Source organism: Phyllobates terribilis, unplaced genomic scaffold (genome assembly GCF_046119375.1).
Source record: "Phyllobates terribilis strain yellow unplaced genomic scaffold, ASM4611937v1 Scaffold_8__6_contigs__length_399053987, whole genome shotgun sequence".
Lineage (NCBI taxonomy): Eukaryota > Metazoa > Chordata > Amphibia > Anura > Dendrobatidae > Phyllobates > Phyllobates terribilis.
In genome coordinates this window covers 347,412,435-347,429,606 of record NW_027362768.1, presented here as the reverse complement: position 1 = coordinate 347,429,606, position 17,172 = coordinate 347,412,435, and the positions used below count along the sequence as shown (strand labels likewise).

The following is a 17,172-nucleotide window of genomic DNA, read 5'->3' as shown; positions in this document are numbered from 1 at the left end:
ATGGCTGAATGTCACTGAGAAGCTCACAGAGACCGCCATAAGCAACAGTTTAAAAGAATGCCACAGACTAATCAACCAAACTTTTTGGGTTGGTTTCTCTTTTATAGTCTGCAGGCATTAAATGAAAGAAGTCAGTGTTCCAGCAGAGGGAGACAACGTTTCAGAAAAGGCATTGTAGCAAACCAAAAAAGAAATTTTAAGCGCAGCAGAGTAACCAGCTCACATACCTGTTAGCTCAGGTGAGTTTAAAAGGCTGCTGTTGATAACAAGGGCATTTGCTAAATAGATGGTGTGTGTGCAACAATATACTGAAAGGTCAATTATATTGTGCAGCTTATCTCACCACCTGTAGTTATTTAGGTGAAAGCTCCAAAATGCTTGCCTAATATGTCTGTTTATCCAAAAGGAAGTATAGAGGGAGAGCTAGATAGATAGCATTGCATTACATTACATGGCAATGCAATGCACAGTTGCTGAAGTTGAACCAAAATGAGCTTGTCATCTGGCTTCTGCAACTTTTAACATGAAAAATCCAATGAGGAGAAGAAAAGCAAAGCCAAAGAGTCCATCCCAAAATCCGACAAACAAGCCAAATGAACAAAAAGCATTGAATTCAATTCTTTCTGATTTTAGAAACTGCATTAAAGAAGGGGTGCACCGGTCCTGGAGATACTGCAATACCAGGTCAATGCGTGGAGTGGACAGAGCAAGCTCTTTTTCCATCTCCCTGTTCTAAAAATCCATTTAATATATGGTCCCCAGATAGGGGACGTATCAGATATTAAACTGATAAGAACAGATACTACACTTGATCTTAGCCAAAAGGCCGAGAAGCGATAACCAGAATTGGTTTCCGACTACGGTGCCACCCAAGGATTCTGAAAAGTCTATTTGTGGAGATGGCCACCTGGACTCCCGTTAAGAAGACATGCTGTCAACCTCTAGATCCCTCACATGCCTGCACTTTTCGGCTTGCTGCTGCTGCAATCCACGCGTTTTAGATCTGCATAACTCCACCTCTTTTAGCACAGTACCCTCAACCCCCGGCTGTTCCCACCCGCCTCAACACCGTTGGAAGGGAGGAGAGCCAATTAAGGCGGGGGGGGGGGGGGTGGAACGAGCAGCTGTCTACCCTTAGCAGGAGGGTTGCTGATTAATTACCTCTCCTGCTGCTGCTGCTGCTGGCTGTCCAGCAGCAGACTGAAGGTGGCTGCTGCTGTGCGCAGGTATATAAAGGCTCAGAGCCTGTTATGACACGCGCAGCCAGCGTTCAATTGCCACATTCCGTCTACTGCAGGCGGGATACCTGGATGGCTGAATGTCACTGAGAAGCTCACAGAGACCGCCATAAGCAACAGTTTAAAAGAATGCCACAGACTAATCAACCAAACTTTTTGGGTTGGTTTCTCTTTTATAGTCTGCAGGCATTAAATGAAAGAAGTCAGTGTTCCAGCAGAGGGAGACAACGTTTCAGAAAAGGCATTGTAGCAAACCAAAAAAGAAATTTTAAGCGCAGCAGAGTAACCAGCTCACATACCTGTTAGCTCAGGTGAGTTTAAAAGGCTGCTGTTGATAACAAGGGCATTTGCTAAATAGATGGTGTGTGTGCAACAATATACTGAAAGGTCAATTATATTGTGCAGCTTATCTCACCACCTGTAGTTATTTAGGTGAAAGCTCCAAAATGCTTGCCTAATATGTCTGTTTATCCAAAAGGAAGTATAGAGGGAGAGCTAGATAGATAGCATTGCATTACATTACATGGCAATGCAATGCACAGTTGCTGAAGTTGAACGAAAATGAGCTTGTCATCTGGCTTCTGCAACTTTTAACATGAAAAATCCAATGAGGAGAAGAAAAGCAAAGCCAAAGAGTCCATCCCAAAATCCGACAAACAAGCCAAATGAACAAAAAGCATTGAATTCAATTCTTTCTGATTTTAGAAACTGCATTAAAGAAGGGGTGCACCGGTCCTGGAGATACTGCAATACCAGGTCAATGCGTGGAGTGGACAGAGCAAGCTCTTTTTCCATCTCCCTGTTCTAAAAATCCATTTAATATATGGTCCCCAGATAGGGGACGTATCAGATATTAAACTGATAAGAACAGATACTACACTTGATCTTAGCCAAAAGGCCGAGAAGCGATAACCAGAATTGGTTTCCGACTACGGTGCCACCCAAGGATTCTGAAAAGTCCATTTGTGGAGATGGCCACCTGGACTCCCGTTAAGAAGACATGCTGTCAACCTCTAGATCCCTCACATGCCTGCACTTTTCGGCTTGCTGCTGCTGCAATCCACGCGTTTTAGATCTGCATAACTCCACCTCTTTTAGCACAGTACCCTCAACCCCCGGCTGTTCCCACCCGCCTCAACACCGTTGGAAGGGAGGAGAACCAATTAAGGCGGGGGGGGGTGGAACGAGCAGCTGTCTACCCTTAGCAGGAGGGTTGCTGATTAATTACCTCTCCTGCTGCTGCTGCTGCTGGCTGTCCAGCAGCAGACTGAAGGTGGCTGCTGCTGTGCGCAGGTATATAAAGGCTCAGAGCCTATTATGACACGCGCAGCCAGCGTTCCATTGCCACATTCCGTCTACTGCAGGCGGGATACCTGGATGGCTGAATGTCACTGAGAAGCTCACAGAGACCGCCATAAGCAACAGTTTAAAAGAATGCCACAGACTAATCAACCAAACTTTTTGGGTTGGTTTCTCTTTTATAGTCTGCAGGCATTAAATGAAAGAAGTCAGTGTTCCAGCAGAGGGAGACAACGTTTCAGAAAAGGCATTGTAGCAAACCAAAAAAGAAATTTTAAGCGCAGCAGAGTAACCAGCTCACATACCTGTTAGCTCAGGTGAGTTTAAAAGGCTGCTGTTGATAACAAGGGCATTTGCTAAATAGATGGTGTGTGTGCAACAATATACTGAAAGGTCAATTATATTGTGCAGCTTATCTCACCACCTGTAGTTATTTAGGTGAAAGCTCCAAAATGCTTGCCTAATATGTCTGTTTATCCAAAAGGAAGTATAGAGGGAGAGCTAGATAGATAGCATTGCATTACATTACATGGCAATGCAATGCACAGTTGCTGAAGTTGAACCAAAATGAGCTTGTCATCTGGCTTCTGCAACTTTTAACATGAAAAATCCAATGAGGAGAAGAAAAGCAAAGCCAAAGAGTCCATCCCAAAATCCGACAAACAAGCCAAATGAACAAAAAGCATTGAATTCAATTCTTTCTGATTTTAGAAACTGCATTAAAGAAGGGGTGCACCGGTCCTGGAGATACTGCAATACCAGGTCAATGCGTGGAGTGGACAGAGCAAGCTCTTTTTCCATCTCCCTGTTCTAAAAATCCATTTAATATATGGTCCCCAGATAGGGGACGTATCAGATATTAAACTGATAAGAACAGATACTACACTTGATCTTAGCCAAAAGGCCGAGAAGCGATAACCAGAATTGGTTTCCGACTACGGTGCCACCCAAGGATTCTGAAAAGTCCATTTGTGGAGATGGCCACCTGGACTCCCGTTAAGAAGACATGCTGTCAACCTCTAGATCCCTCACATGCCTGCACTTTTCGGCTTGCTGCTGCTGCAATCCACGCGTTTTAGATCTGCATAACTCCACCTCTTTTAGCACAGTACCCTCAACCCCCGGCTGTTCCCACCCGCCTCAACACCGTTGGAAGGGAGGAGAACCAATTAAGGCGGGGGGGGGGGTGGAACGAGCAGCTGTCTACCCTTAGCAGGAGGGTTGCTGATTAATTACCTCTCCTGCTGCTGCTGCTGCTGGCTGTCCAGCAGCAGACTGAAGGTGGCTGCTGCTGTGCGCAGGTATATAAAGGCTCAGAGCCTATTATGACACGCGCAGCCAGCGTTCCATTGCCACATTCCGTCTACTGCAGGCGGGATACCTGGATGGCTGAATGTCACTGAGAAGCTCACAGAGACCGCCATAAGCAACAGTTTAAAAGAATGCCACAGACTAATCAACCAAACTTTTTGGGTTGGTTTCTCTTTTATAGTCTGCAGGCATTAAATGAAAGAAGTCAGTGTTCCAGCAGAGGGAGACAACGTTTCAGAAAAGGCATTGTAGCAAACCAAAAAAGAAATTTTAAGCGCAGCAGAGTAACCAGCTCACATACCTGTTAGCTCAGGTGAGTTTAAAAGGCTGCTGTTGATAACAAGGGCATTTGCTAAATAGATGGTGTGTGTGCAACAATATACTGAAAGGTCAATTATATTGTGCAGCTTATCTCACCACCTGTAGTTATTTAGGTGAAAGCTCCAAAATGCTTGCCTAATATGTCTGTTTATCCAAAAGGAAGTATAGAGGGAGAGCTAGATAGATAGCATTGCATTACATTACATGGCAATGCAATGCACAGTTGCTGAAGTTGAACCAAAATGAGCTTGTCATCTGGCTTCTGCAACTTTTAACATGAAAAATCCAATGAGGAGAAGAAAAGCAAAGCCAAAGAGTCCATCCCAAAATCCGACAAACAAGCCAAATGAACAAAAAGCATTGAATTCAATTCTTTCTGATTTTAGAAACTGCATTAAAGAAGGGGTGCACCGGTCCTGGAGATACTGCAATACCAGGTCAATGCGTGGAGTGGACAGAGCAAGCTCTTTTTCCATCTCCCTGTTCTAAAAATCCATTTAATATATGGTCCCCAGATAGGGGACGTATCAGATATTAAACTGATAAGAACAGATACTACACTTGATCTTAGCCAAAAGGCCGAGAAGCGATAACCAGAATTGGTTTCCGACTACGGTGCCACCCAAGGATTCTGAAAAGTCCATTTGTGGAGATGGCCACCTGGACTCCCGTTAAGAAGACATGCTGTCAACCTCTAGATCCCTCACATGCCTGCACTTTTCGGCTTGCTGCTGCTGCAATCCACGCGTTTTAGATCTGCATAACTCCACCTCTTTTAGCACAGTACCCTCAACCCCCGGCTGTTCCCACCCGCCTCAACACCGTTGGAAGGGAGGAGAACCAATTAAGGCGGGGGGGGGGGGGGTGGAACGAGCAGCTGTCTACCCTTAGCAGGAGGGTTGCTGATTAATTACCTCTCCTGCTGCTGCTGCTGCTGGCTGTCCAGCAGCAGACTGAAGGTGGCTGCTGCTGTGCGCAGGTATAAAGGCTCAGAGCCTATTATGACACGCGCAGCCAGCGTTCCATTGCCACATTCCGTCTACTGCAGGCGGGATACCTGGATGGCTGAATGTCACTGAGAAGCTCACAGAGACCGCCATAAGCAACAGTTTAAAAGAATGCCACAGACTAATCAACCAAACTTTTTGGGTTGGTTTCTCTTTTATAGTCTGCAGGCATTAAATGAAAGAAGTCAGTGTTCCAGCAGAGGGAGACAACGTTTCAGAAAAGGCATTGTAGCAAACCAATAAAGAAATTTTAAGCGCAGCAGAGTAACCAGCTCACATACCTGTTAGCTCAGGTGAGTTTAAAAGGCTGCTGTTGATAACAAGGGCATTTGCTAAATAGATGGTGTGTGTGCAACAATATACTGAAAGGTCAATTATATTGTGCAGCTTATCTCACCACCTGTAGTTATTTAGGTGAAAGCTCCAAAATGCTTGCCTAATATGTCTGTTTATCCAAAAGGAAGTATAGAGGGAGAGCTAGATAGATAGCATTGCATTACATTACATGGCAATGCAATGCACAGTTGCTGAAGTTGAACCAAAATGAGCTTGTCATCTGGCTTCTGCAACTTTTAACATGAAAAATCCAATGAGGAGAAGAAAAGCAAAGCCAAAGAGTCCATCCCAAAATCCGACAAACAAGCCAAATGAACAAAAAGCATTGAATTCAATTCTTTCTGATTTTAGAAACTGCATTAAAGAAGGGGTGCACCGGTCCTGGAGATACTGCAATACCAGGTCAATGCGTGGAGTGGACAGAGCAAGCTCTTTTTCCATCTCCCTGTTCTAAAAATCCATTTAATATATGGTCCCCAGATAGGGGACGTATCAGATATTAAACTGATAAGAACAGATACTACACTTGATCTTAGCCAAAAGGCCGAGAAGCGATAACCAGAATTGGTTTCCGACTACGGTGCCACCCAAGGATTCTGAAAAGTCCATTTGTGGAGATGGCCACCTGGACTCCCGTTAAGAAGACATGCTGTCAACCTCTAGATCCCTCACATGCCTGCACTTTTCGGCTTGCTGCTGCTGCAATCCACGCGTTTTAGATCTGCATAACTCCACCTCTTTTAGCACAGTACCCTCAACCCCCGGCTGTTCCCACCCGCCTCAACACCGTTGGAAGGGAGGAGAACCAATTAAGGCGGGGGGGGGGTGGAACGAGCAGCTGTCTACCCTTAGCAGGAGGGTTGCTGATTAATTACCTCTCCTGCTGCTGCTGCTGGCTGTCCAGCAGCAGACTGAAGGTGGCTGCTGCTGTGCGCAGGTATATAAAGGCTCAGAGCCTATTATGACACGCGCAGCCAGCGTTCCATTGCCACATTCCGTCTACTGCAGGCGGGATACCTGGATGGCTGAATGTCACTGAGAAGCTCACAGAGACCGCCATAAGCAACAGTTTAAAAGAATGCCACAGACTAATCAACCAAACTTTTTGGGTTGGTTTCTCTTTTATAGTCTGCAGGCATTAAATGAAAGAAGTCAGTGTTCCAGCAGAGGGAGACAACGTTTCAGAAAAGGCATTGTAGCAAACCAAAAAAGAAATTTTAAGCGCAGCAGAGTAACCAGCTCACATACCTGTTAGCTCAGGTGAGTTTAAAAGGCTGCTGTTGATAACAAGGGCATTTGCTAAATAGATGGTGTGTGTGCAACAATATACTGAAAGGTCAATTATATTGTGCAGCTTATCTCACCACCTGTAGTTATTTAGGTGAAAGCTCCAAAATGCTTGCCTAATATGTCTGTTTATCCAAAAGGAAGTATAGAGGGAGAGCTAGATAGATAGCATTGCATTACATTACATGGCAATGCAATGCACAGTTGCTGAAGTTGAACCAAAATGAGCTTGTCATCTGGCTTCTGCAACTTTTAACATGAAAAATCCAATGAGGAGAAGAAAAGCAAAGCCAAAGAGTCCATCCCAAAATCCGACAAACAAGCCAAATGAACAAAAAGCATTGAATTCAATTCTTTCTGATTTTAGAAACTGCATTAAAGAAGGGGTGCACCGGTCCTGGAGATACTGCAATACCAGGTCAATGCGTGGAGTGGACAGAGCAAGCTCTTTTTCCATCTCCCTGTTCTAAAAATCCATTTAATATATGGTCCCCAGATAGGGGACGTATCAGATATTAAACTGATAAGAACAGATACTACACTTGATCTTAGCCAAAAGGCCGAGAAGCGATAACCAGAATTGGTTTCCGACTACGGTGCCACCCAAGGATTCTGAAAAGTCTATTTGTGGAGATGGCCACCTGGACTCCCGTTAAGAAGACATGCTGTCATCCTCTAGATCCCTCACATGCCTGCACTTTTCGGCTTGCTGCTGCTGCAATCCACGCGTTTTAGATCTGCATAACTCCACCTCTTTTAGCACAGTACCCTCAACCCCCGGCTGTTCCCACCCGCCTCAACACCGTTGGAAGGGAGGAGAACCAATTAAGGCGGGGGGGGGGTGGAACGAGCAGCTGTCTACCCTTAGCAGGAGGGTTGCTGATTAATTACCTCTCCTGCTGCTGCTGCTGCTGGCTGTCCAGCAGCAGACTGAAGGTGGCTGCTGCTGTGCGCAGGTATATAAAGGCTCAGAGCCTATTATGACACGCGCAGCCAGCGTTCCATTGCCACATTCCGTCTACTGCAGGCGGGATACCTGGATGGCTGAATGTCACTGAGAAGCTCACAGAGACCGCCATAAGCAACAGTTTAAAAGAATGCCACAGACTAATCAACCAAACTTTTTGGGTTGGTTTCTCTTTTATAGTCTGCAGGCATTAAATGAAAGAAGTCAGTGTTCCAGCAGAGGGAGACAACGTTTCAGAAAAGGCATTGTAGCAAACCAATAAAGAAATTTTAAGCGCAGCAGAGTAACCAGCTCACATACCTGTTAGCTCAGGTGAGTTTAAAAGGCTGCTGTTGATAACAAGGGCATTTGCTAAATAGATGGTGTGTGTGCAACAATATACTGAAAGGTGAATTATATTGTGCAGCTTATCTCACCACCTGTAGTTATTTAGGTGAAAGCTCCAAAATGCTTGCCTAATATGTCTGTTTATCCAAAAGGAAGTATAGAGGGAGAGCTAGATAGATAGCATTGCATTACATTACATGGCAATGCAATGCACAGTTGCTGAAGTTGAACCAAAATGAGCTTGTCATCTGGCTTCTGCAACTTTTAACATGAAAAATCCAATGAGGAGAAGAAAAGCAAAGCCAAAGAGTCCATCCCAAAATCCGACAAACAAGCCAAATGAACAAAAAGCATTGAATTCAATTCTTTCTGATTTTAGAAACTGCATTAAAGAAGGGGTGCACCGGTCCTGGAGATACTGCAATACCAGGTCAATGCGTGGAGTGGACAGAGCAAGCTCTTTTTCCATCTCCCTGTTCTAAAAATCCATTTAATATATGGTCCCCAGATAGGGGACGTATCAGATATTAAACTGATAAGAACAGATACTACACTTGATCTTAGCCAAAAGGCCGAGAAGCGATAACCAGAATTGGTTTCCGACTACGGTGCCACCCAAGGATTCTGAAAAGTCCATTTGTGGAGATGGCCACCTGGACTCCCGTTAAGAAGACATGCTGTCAACCTCTAGATCCCTCACATGCCTGCACTTTTCGGCTTGCTGCTGCTGCAATCCACGCGTTTTAGATCTGCATAACTCCACCTCTTTTAGCACAGTACCCTCAACCCCCGGCTGTTCCCACCCGCCTCAACACCGTTGGAAGGGAGGAGAACCAATTAAGGCGGGGGGGGGGGTGGAACGAGCAGCTGTCTACCCTTAGCAGGAGGGTTGCTGATTAATTACCTCTCCTGCTGCTGCTGCTGCTGGCTGTCCAGCAGCAGACTGAAGGTGGCTGCTGCTGTGCGCAGGTATATAAAGGCTCAGAGCCTATTATGACACGCGCAGCCAGCGTTCCATTGCCACATTCCGTCTACTGCAGGCGGGATACCTGGATGGCTGAATGTCACTGAGAAGCTCACAGAGACCGCCATAAGCAACAGTTTAAAAGAATGCCACAGACTAATCAACCAAACTTTTTGGGTTGGTTTCTCTTTTATAGTCTGCAGGCATTAAATGAAAGAAGTCAGTGTTCCAGCAGAGGGAGACAACGTTTCAGAAAAGGCATTGTAGCAAACCAATAAAGAAATTTTAAGCGCAGCAGAGTAACCAGCTCACATACCTGTTAGCTCAGGTGAGTTTAAAAGGCTGCTGTTGATAACAAGGGCATTTGCTAAATAGATGGTGTGTGTGCAACAATATACTGAAAGGTCAATTATATTGTGCAGCTTATCTCACCACCTGTAGTTATTTAGGTGAAAGCTCCAAAATGCTTGCCTAATATGTCTGTTTATCCAAAAGGAAGTATAGAGGGAGAGCTAGATAGATAGCATTGCATTACATTACATGGCAATGCAATGCACAGTTGCTGAAGTTGAACCAAAATGAGCTTGTCATCTGGCTTCTGCAACTTTTAACATGAAAAATCCAATGAGGAGAAGAAAAGCAAAGCCAAAGAGTCCATCCCAAAATCCGACAAACAAGCCAAATGAACAAAAAGCATTGAATTCAATTCTTTCTGATTTTAGAAACTGCATTAAAGAAGGGGTGCACCGGTCCTGGAGATACTGCAATACCAGGTCAATGCGTGGAGTGGACAGAGCAAGCTCTTTTTCCATCTCCCTGTTCTAAAAATCCATTTAATATATGGTCCCCAGATAGGGGACGTATCAGATATTAAACTGATAAGAACAGATACTACACTTGATCTTAGCCAAAAGGCCGAGAAGCGATAACCAGAATTGGTTTCCGACTACGGTGCCACCCAAGGATTCTGAAAAGTCCATTTGTGGAGATGGCCACCTGGACTCCCGTTAAGAAGACATGCTGTCAACCTCTAGATCCCTCACATGCCTGCACTTTTCGGCTTGCTGCTGCTGCAATCCACGCGTTTTAGATCTGCATAACTCCACCTCTTTTAGCACAGTACCCTCAACCCCCGGCTGTTCCCACCCGCCTCAACACCGTTGGAAGGGAGGAGAACCAATTAAGGCGGGGGGGGGGGTGGAACGAGCAGCTGTCTACCCTTAGCAGGAGGGTTGCTGATTAATTACCTCTCCTGCTGCTGCTGCTGCTGGCTGTCCAGCAGCAGACTGAAGGTGGCTGCTGCTGTGCGCAGGTATATAAAGGCTCAGAGCCTATTATGACACGCGCAGCCAGCGTTCCATTGCCACATTCCGTCTACTGCAGGCGGGATACCTGGATGGCTGAATGTCACTGAGAAGCTCACAGAGACCGCCATAAGCAACAGTTTAAAAGAATGCCACAGACTAATCAACCAAACTTTTTGGGTTGGTTTCTCTTTTATAGTCTGCAGGCATTAAATGAAAGAAGTCAGTGTTCCAGCAGAGGGAGACAACGTTTCAGAAAAGGCATTGTAGCAAACCAATAAAGAAATTTTAAGCGCAGCAGAGTAACCAGCTCACATACCTGTTAGCTCAGGTGAGTTTAAAAGGCTGCTGTTGATAACAAGGGCATTTGCTAAATAGATGGTGTGTGTGCAACAATATACTGAAAGGTCAATTATATTGTGCAGCTTATCTCACCACCTGTAGTTATTTAGGTGAAAGCTCCAAAATGCTTGCCTAATATGTCTGTTTATCCAAAAGGAAGTATAGAGGGAGAGCTAGATAGATAGCATTGCATTACATTACATGGCAATGCAATGCACAGTTGCTGAAGTTGAACCAAAATGAGCTTGTCATCTGGCTTCTGCAACTTTTAACATGAAAAATCCAATGAGGAGAAGAAAAGCAAAGCCAAAGAGTCCATCCCAAAATCCGTCAAACAAGCCAAATGAACAAAAAGCATTGAATTCAATTCTTTCTGATTTTAGAAACTGCATTAAAGAAGGGGTGCACCGGTCCTGGAGATACTGCAATACCAGGTCAATGCGTGGAGTGGACAGAGCAAGCTCTTTTTCCATCTCCCTGTTCTAAAAATCCATTTAATATATGGTCCCCAGATAGGGGACGTATCAGATATTAAACTGATAAGAACAGATACTACACTTGATCTTAGCCAAAAGGCCGAGAAGCGATAACCAGAATTGGTTTCCGACTACGGTGCCACCCAAGGATTCTGAAAAGTCCATTTGTGGAGATGGCCACCTGGACTCCCGTTAAGAAGACATGCTGTCAACCTCTAGATCCCTCACATGCCTGCACTTTTCGGCTTGCTGCTGCTGCAATCCACGCGTTTTAGATCTGCATAACTCCACCTCTTTTAGCACAGTACCCTCAACCCCCGGCTGTTCCCACCCGCCTCAACACCGTTGGAAGGGAGGAGAACCAATTAAGGCGGGGGGGGGGTGGAACGAGCAGCTGTCTACCCTTAGCAGGAGGGTTGCTGATTAATTACCTCTCCTGCTGCTGCTGCTGGCTGTCCAGCAGCAGACTGAAGGTGGCTGCTGCTGTGCGCAGGTATATAAAGGCTCAGAGCCTATTATGACACGCGCAGCCAGCGTTCCATTGCCACATTCCGTCTACTGCAGGCGGGATACCTGGATGGCTGAATGTCACTGAGAAGCTCACAGAGACCGCCATAAGCAACAGTTTAAAAGAATGCCACAGACTAATCAACCAAACTTTTTGGGTTGGTTTCTCTTTTATAGTCTGCAGGCATTAAATGAAAGAAGTCAGTGTTCCAGCAGAGGGAGACAACGTTTCAGAAAAGGCATTGTAGCAAACCAAAAAAGAAATTTTAAGCGCAGCAGAGTAACCAGCTCACATACCTGTTAGCTCAGGTGAGTTTAAAAGGCTGCTGTTGATAACAAGGGCATTTGCTAAATAGATGGTGTGTGTGCAACAATATACTGAAAGGTCAATTATATTGTGCAGCTTATCTCACCACCTGTAGTTATTTAGGTGAAAGCTCCAAAATGCTTGCCTAATATGTCTGTTTATCCAAAAGGAAGTATAGAGGGAGAGCTAGATAGATAGCATTGCATTACATTACATGGCAATGCAATGCACAGTTGCTGAAGTTGAACCAAAATGAGCTTGTCATCTGGCTTCTGCAACTTTTAACATGAAAAATCCAATGAGGAGAAGAAAAGCAAAGCCAAAGAGTCCATCCCAAAATCCGACAAACAAGCCAAATGAACAAAAAGCATTGAATTCAATTCTTTCTGATTTTAGAAACTGCATTAAAGAAGGGGTGCACCGGTCCTGGAGATACTGCAATACCAGGTCAATGCGTGGAGTGGACAGAGCAAGCTCTTTTTCCATCTCCCTGTTCTAAAAATCCATTTAATATATGGTCCCCAGATAGGGGACGTATCAGATATTAAACTGATAAGAACAGATACTACACTTGATCTTAGCCAAAAGGCCGAGAAGCGATAACCAGAATTGGTTTCCGACTACGGTGCCACCCAAGGATTCTGAAAAGTCTATTTGTGGAGATGGCCACCTGGACTCCCGTTAAGAAGACATGCTGTCATCCTCTAGATCCCTCACATGCCTGCACTTTTCGGCTTGCTGCTGCTGCAATCCACGCGTTTTAGATCTGCATAACTCCACCTCTTTTAGCACAGTACCCTCAACCCCCGGCTGTTCCCACCCGCCTCAACACCGTTGGAAGGGAGGAGAACCAATTAAGGCGGGGGGGGGGTGGAACGAGCAGCTGTCTACCCTTAGCAGGAGGGTTGCTGATTAATTACCTCTCCTGCTGCTGCTGCTGCTGGCTGTCCAGCAGCAGACTGAAGGTGGCTGCTGCTGTGCGCAGGTATATAAAGGCTCAGAGCCTATTATGACACGCGCAGCCAGCGTTCCATTGCCACATTCCGTCTACTGCAGGCGGGATACCTGGATGGCTGAATGTCACTGAGAAGCTCACAGAGACCGCCATAAGCAACAGTTTAAAAGAATGCCACAGACTAATCAACCAAACTTTTTGGGTTGGTTTCTCTTTTATAGTCTGCAGGCATTAAATGAAAGAAGTCAGTGTTCCAGCAGAGGGAGACAACGTTTCAGAAAAGGCATTGTAGCAAACCAATAAAGAAATTTTAAGCGCAGCAGAGTAACCAGCTCACATACCTGTTAGCTCAGGTGAGTTTAAAAGGCTGCTGTTGATAACAAGGGCATTTGCTAAATAGATGGTGTGTGTGCAACAATATACTGAAAGGTCAATTATATTGTGCAGCTTATCTCACCACCTGTAGTTATTTAGGTGAAAGCTCCAAAATGCTTGCCTAATATGTCTGTTTATCCAAAAGGAAGTATAGAGGGAGAGCTAGATAGATAGCATTGCATTACATTACATGGCAATGCAATGCACAGTTGCTGAAGTTGAACCAAAATGAGCTTGTCATCTGGCTTCTGCAACTTTTAACATGAAAAATCCAATGAGGAGAAGAAAAGCAAAGCCAAAGAGTCCATCCCAAAATCCGACAAACAAGCCAAATGAACAAAAAGCATTGAATTCAATTCTTTCTGATTTTAGAAACTGCATTAAAGAAGGGGTGCACCGGTCCTGGAGATACTGCAATACCAGGTCAATGCGTGGAGTGGACAGAGCAAGCTCTTTTTCCATCTCTCTGTTCTAAAAATCCATTTAATATATGGTCCCCAGATAGGGGACGTATCAGATATTAAACTGATAAGAACAGATACTACACTTGATCTTAGCCAAAAGGCCGAGAAGCGATAACCAGAATTGGTTTCCGACTACGGTGCCACCCAAGGATTCTGAAAAGTCCATTTGTGGAGATGGCCACCTGGACTCCCGTTAAGAAGACATGCTGTCAACCTCTAGATCCCTCACATGCCTGCACTTTTCGGCTTGCTGCTGCTGCAATCCACGCGTTTTAGATCTGCATAACTCCACCTCTTTTAGCACAGTACCCTCAACCCCCGGCTGTTCCCACCCGCCTCAACACCGTTGGAAGGGAGGAGAACCAATTAAGGCGGGGGGGGGGTGGAACGAGCAGCTGTCTACCCTTAGCAGGAGGGTTGCTGATTAATTACCTCTCCTGCTGCTACTGCTGCTGGCTGTCCAGCAGCAGACTGAAGGTGGCTGCTGCTGTGCGCAGGTATATAAAGGCTCAGAGCCTATTATGACACGCGCAGCCAGCGTTCCATTGCCACATTCCGTCTACTGCAGGCGGGATACCTGGATGGCTGAATGTCACTGAGAAGCTCACAGAGACCGCCATAAGCAACAGTTTAAAAGAATGCCACAGACTAATCAACCAAACTTTTTGGGTTGGTTTCTCTTTTATAGTCTGCAGGCATTAAATGAAAGAAGTCAGTGTTCCAGCAGAGGGAGACAACGTTTCAGAAAAGGCATTGTAGCAAACCAAAAAAGAAATTTTAAGTGCAGCAGAGTAACCAGCTCACATACCTGTTAGCTCAGGTGAGTTTAAAAGGCTGCTGTTGATAACAAGGGCATTTGCTAAATAGATGGTGTGTGTGCAACAATATACTGAAAGGTGAATTATATTGTGCAGCTTATCTCACCACCTGTAGTTATTTAGGTGAAAGCTCCAAAATGCTTGCCTAATATGTCTGTTTATCCAAAAGGAAGTATAGAGGGAGAGCTAGATAGATAGCATTGCATTACATTACATGGCAATGCAATGCACAGTTGCTGAAGTTGAACCAAAATGAGCTTGTCATCTGGCTTCTGCAACTTTTAACATGAAAAATCCAATGAGGAGAAGAAAAGCAAAGCCAAAGAGTCCATCCCAAAATCCGACAAACAAGCCAAATGAACAAAAAGCATTGAATTCAATTCTTTCTGATTTTAGAAACTGCATTAAAGAAGGGGTGCACCGGTCCTGGAGATACTGCAATACCAGGTCAATGCGTGGAGTGGACAGAGCAAGCTCTTTTTCCATCTCCCTGTTCTAAAAATCCATTTAATATATGGTCCCCAGATAGGGGACGTATCAGATATTAAACTGATAAGAACAGATACTACACTTGATCTTAGCCAAAAGGCCGAGAAGCGATAACCAGAATTGGTTTCCGACTACGGTGCCACCCAAGGATTCTGAAAAGTCCATTTGTGGAGATGGCCACCTGGACTCCCGTTAAGAAGACATGCTGTCAACCTCTAGATCCCTCACATGCCTGCACTTTTCGGCTTGCTGCTGCTGCAATCCACGCGTTTTAGATCTGCATAACTCCACCTCTTTTAGCACAGTACCCTCAACCCCCGGCTGTTCCCACCCGCCTCAACACCGTTGGAAGGGAGGAGAACCAATTAAGGCGGGGGGGGGGTGGAACGAGCAGCTGTCTACCCTTAGCAGGAGGGTTGCTGATTAATTACCTCTCCTGCTGCTGCTGCTGCTGGCTGTCCAGCAGCAGACTGAAGGTGGCTGCTGCTGTGCGCAGGTATATAAAGGCTCAGAGCCTATTATGACACGCGCAGCCAGCGTTCCATTGCCACATTCCGTCTACTGCAGGCGGGATACCTGGATGGCTGAATGTCACTGAGAAGCTCACAGAGACCGCCATAAGCAACAGTTTAAAAGAATGCCACAGACTAATCAACCAAACTTTTTGGGTTGGTTTCTCTTTTATAGTCTGCAGGCATTAAATGAAAGAAGTCAGTGTTCCAGCAGAGGGAGACAACGTTTCAGAAAAGGCATTGTAGCAAACCAATAAAGAAATTTTAAGCGCAGCAGAGTAACCAGCTCACATACCTGTTAGCTCAGGTGAGTTTAAAAGGCTGCTGTTGATAACAAGGGCATTTGCTAAATAGATGGTGTGTGTGCAACAATATACTGAAAGGTCAATTATATTGTGCAGCTTATCTCACCACCTGTAGTTATTTAGGTGAAAGCTCCAAAATGCTTGCCTAATATGTCTGTTTATCCAAAAGGAAGTATAGAGGGAGAGCTAGATAGATAGCATTGCATTACATTACATGGCAATGCAATGCACAGTTGCTGAAGTTGAACCAGAATGAGCTTGTCATCTGGCTTCTGCAACTTTTAACATGAAAAATCCAATGAGGAGAAGAAAAGCAAAGCCAAAGAGTCCATCCCAAAATCCGACAAACAAGCCAAATGAACAAAAAGCATTGAATTCAATTCTTTCTGATTTTAGAAACTGCATTAAAGAAGGGGTGCACCGGTCCTGGAGATACTGCAATACCAGGTCAATGCGTGGAGTGGACAGAGCAAGCTCTTTTTCCATCTCCCTGTTCTAAAAATCCATTTAATATATGGTCCCCAGATAGGGGACGTATCAGATATTAAACTGATAAGAACAGATACTACACTTGATCTTAGCCAAAAGGCCGAGAAGCGATAACCAGAATTGGTTTCCGACTACGGTGCCACCCAAGGATTCTGAAAAGTCCATTTGTGGAGATGGCCACCTGGACTCCCGTTAAGAAGACATGCTGTCAACCTCTAGATCCCTCACATGCCTGCACTTTTCGGCTTGCTGCTGCTGCAATCCACGCGTTTTAGATCTGCATAACTCCACCTCTTTTAGCACAGTACCCTCAACCCCCGGCTGTTCCCACCCGCCTCAACACCGTTGGAAGGGAGGAGAACCAATTAAGGCGGGGGGGGGGGGGGTGGAACGAGCAGCTGTCTACCCTTAGCAGGAGGGTTGCTGATTAATTACCTCTCCTGCTGCTGCTGCTGCTGCTGGCTGTCCAGCAGCAGACTGAAGGTGGCTGCTGCTGTGCGCAGGTATATAAAGGCTCAGAGCCTATTATGACACGCGCAGCCAGCGTTCCATTGCCACATTCCGTCTACTGCAGGCGGGATACCTGGATGGCTGAATGTCACTGAGAAGCTCACAGAGACCGCCATAAGCAACAGTTTAAAAGAATGCCACAGACTAATCAACCAAACTTTTTGGGTTGGTTTCTCTTTTATAGTCTGCAGGCATTAAATGAAAGAAGTCAGTGTTCCAGCAGAGGGAGACAACGTTTCAGAAAAGGCATTGTAGCAAACCA

General features: G+C 45.3%; 13 non-coding genes across 13 annotated transcripts; all 13 read right to left on the bottom strand.

Annotated features, from left to right (window-relative positions):
- Positions 1-647: 647 nt before the first annotated feature.
- LOC141158505 (U2 spliceosomal RNA) lies at positions 648-838 on the bottom strand. The gene has a single exon (XR_012248534.1). It is a non-coding gene; the product is annotated as a U2 spliceosomal RNA (small nuclear RNA).
- A 1,119-nt stretch (positions 839-1,957) lies between these two features.
- On the bottom strand, positions 1,958-2,148 carry LOC141158504 (U2 spliceosomal RNA). Its single transcript, XR_012248533.1, has one exon. It is a non-coding gene; the product is annotated as a U2 spliceosomal RNA (small nuclear RNA).
- Positions 2,149-3,262: 1,114 nt separating this feature from the next.
- LOC141158503 (U2 spliceosomal RNA) lies at positions 3,263-3,453 on the bottom strand. The gene has a single exon (XR_012248532.1). It is a non-coding gene; the product is annotated as a U2 spliceosomal RNA (small nuclear RNA).
- Positions 3,454-4,569: 1,116 nt separating this feature from the next.
- LOC141158502 (U2 spliceosomal RNA) lies at positions 4,570-4,760 on the bottom strand. The gene has a single exon (XR_012248531.1). It is a non-coding gene; the product is annotated as a U2 spliceosomal RNA (small nuclear RNA).
- Positions 4,761-5,877: 1,117 nt separating this feature from the next.
- Positions 5,878-6,068, bottom strand: LOC141158501 (U2 spliceosomal RNA). Its single transcript, XR_012248530.1, has one exon. It is a non-coding gene; the product is annotated as a U2 spliceosomal RNA (small nuclear RNA).
- Positions 6,069-7,180: 1,112 nt separating this feature from the next.
- LOC141158499 (U2 spliceosomal RNA) lies at positions 7,181-7,371 on the bottom strand. Its single transcript, XR_012248529.1, has one exon. It is a non-coding gene; the product is annotated as a U2 spliceosomal RNA (small nuclear RNA).
- Positions 7,372-8,486: 1,115 nt separating this feature from the next.
- On the bottom strand, positions 8,487-8,677 carry LOC141158498 (U2 spliceosomal RNA). The gene has a single exon (XR_012248528.1). It is a non-coding gene; the product is annotated as a U2 spliceosomal RNA (small nuclear RNA).
- A 1,116-nt stretch (positions 8,678-9,793) lies between these two features.
- LOC141158497 (U2 spliceosomal RNA) lies at positions 9,794-9,984 on the bottom strand. Its single transcript, XR_012248527.1, has one exon. It is a non-coding gene; the product is annotated as a U2 spliceosomal RNA (small nuclear RNA).
- A 1,116-nt stretch (positions 9,985-11,100) lies between these two features.
- LOC141158496 (U2 spliceosomal RNA) lies at positions 11,101-11,291 on the bottom strand. The gene has a single exon (XR_012248526.1). It is a non-coding gene; the product is annotated as a U2 spliceosomal RNA (small nuclear RNA).
- Positions 11,292-12,403: 1,112 nt separating this feature from the next.
- Positions 12,404-12,594, bottom strand: LOC141158495 (U2 spliceosomal RNA). Its single transcript, XR_012248525.1, has one exon. It is a non-coding gene; the product is annotated as a U2 spliceosomal RNA (small nuclear RNA).
- A 1,115-nt stretch (positions 12,595-13,709) lies between these two features.
- Positions 13,710-13,900, bottom strand: LOC141159909 (U2 spliceosomal RNA). The gene has a single exon (XR_012249902.1). It is a non-coding gene; the product is annotated as a U2 spliceosomal RNA (small nuclear RNA).
- A 1,115-nt stretch (positions 13,901-15,015) lies between these two features.
- Positions 15,016-15,206, bottom strand: LOC141158493 (U2 spliceosomal RNA). Its single transcript, XR_012248523.1, has one exon. It is a non-coding gene; the product is annotated as a U2 spliceosomal RNA (small nuclear RNA).
- A 1,115-nt stretch (positions 15,207-16,321) lies between these two features.
- LOC141158492 (U2 spliceosomal RNA) lies at positions 16,322-16,512 on the bottom strand. The gene has a single exon (XR_012248522.1). It is a non-coding gene; the product is annotated as a U2 spliceosomal RNA (small nuclear RNA).
- Between the last annotated feature and the right edge of the window lie 660 nt (positions 16,513-17,172).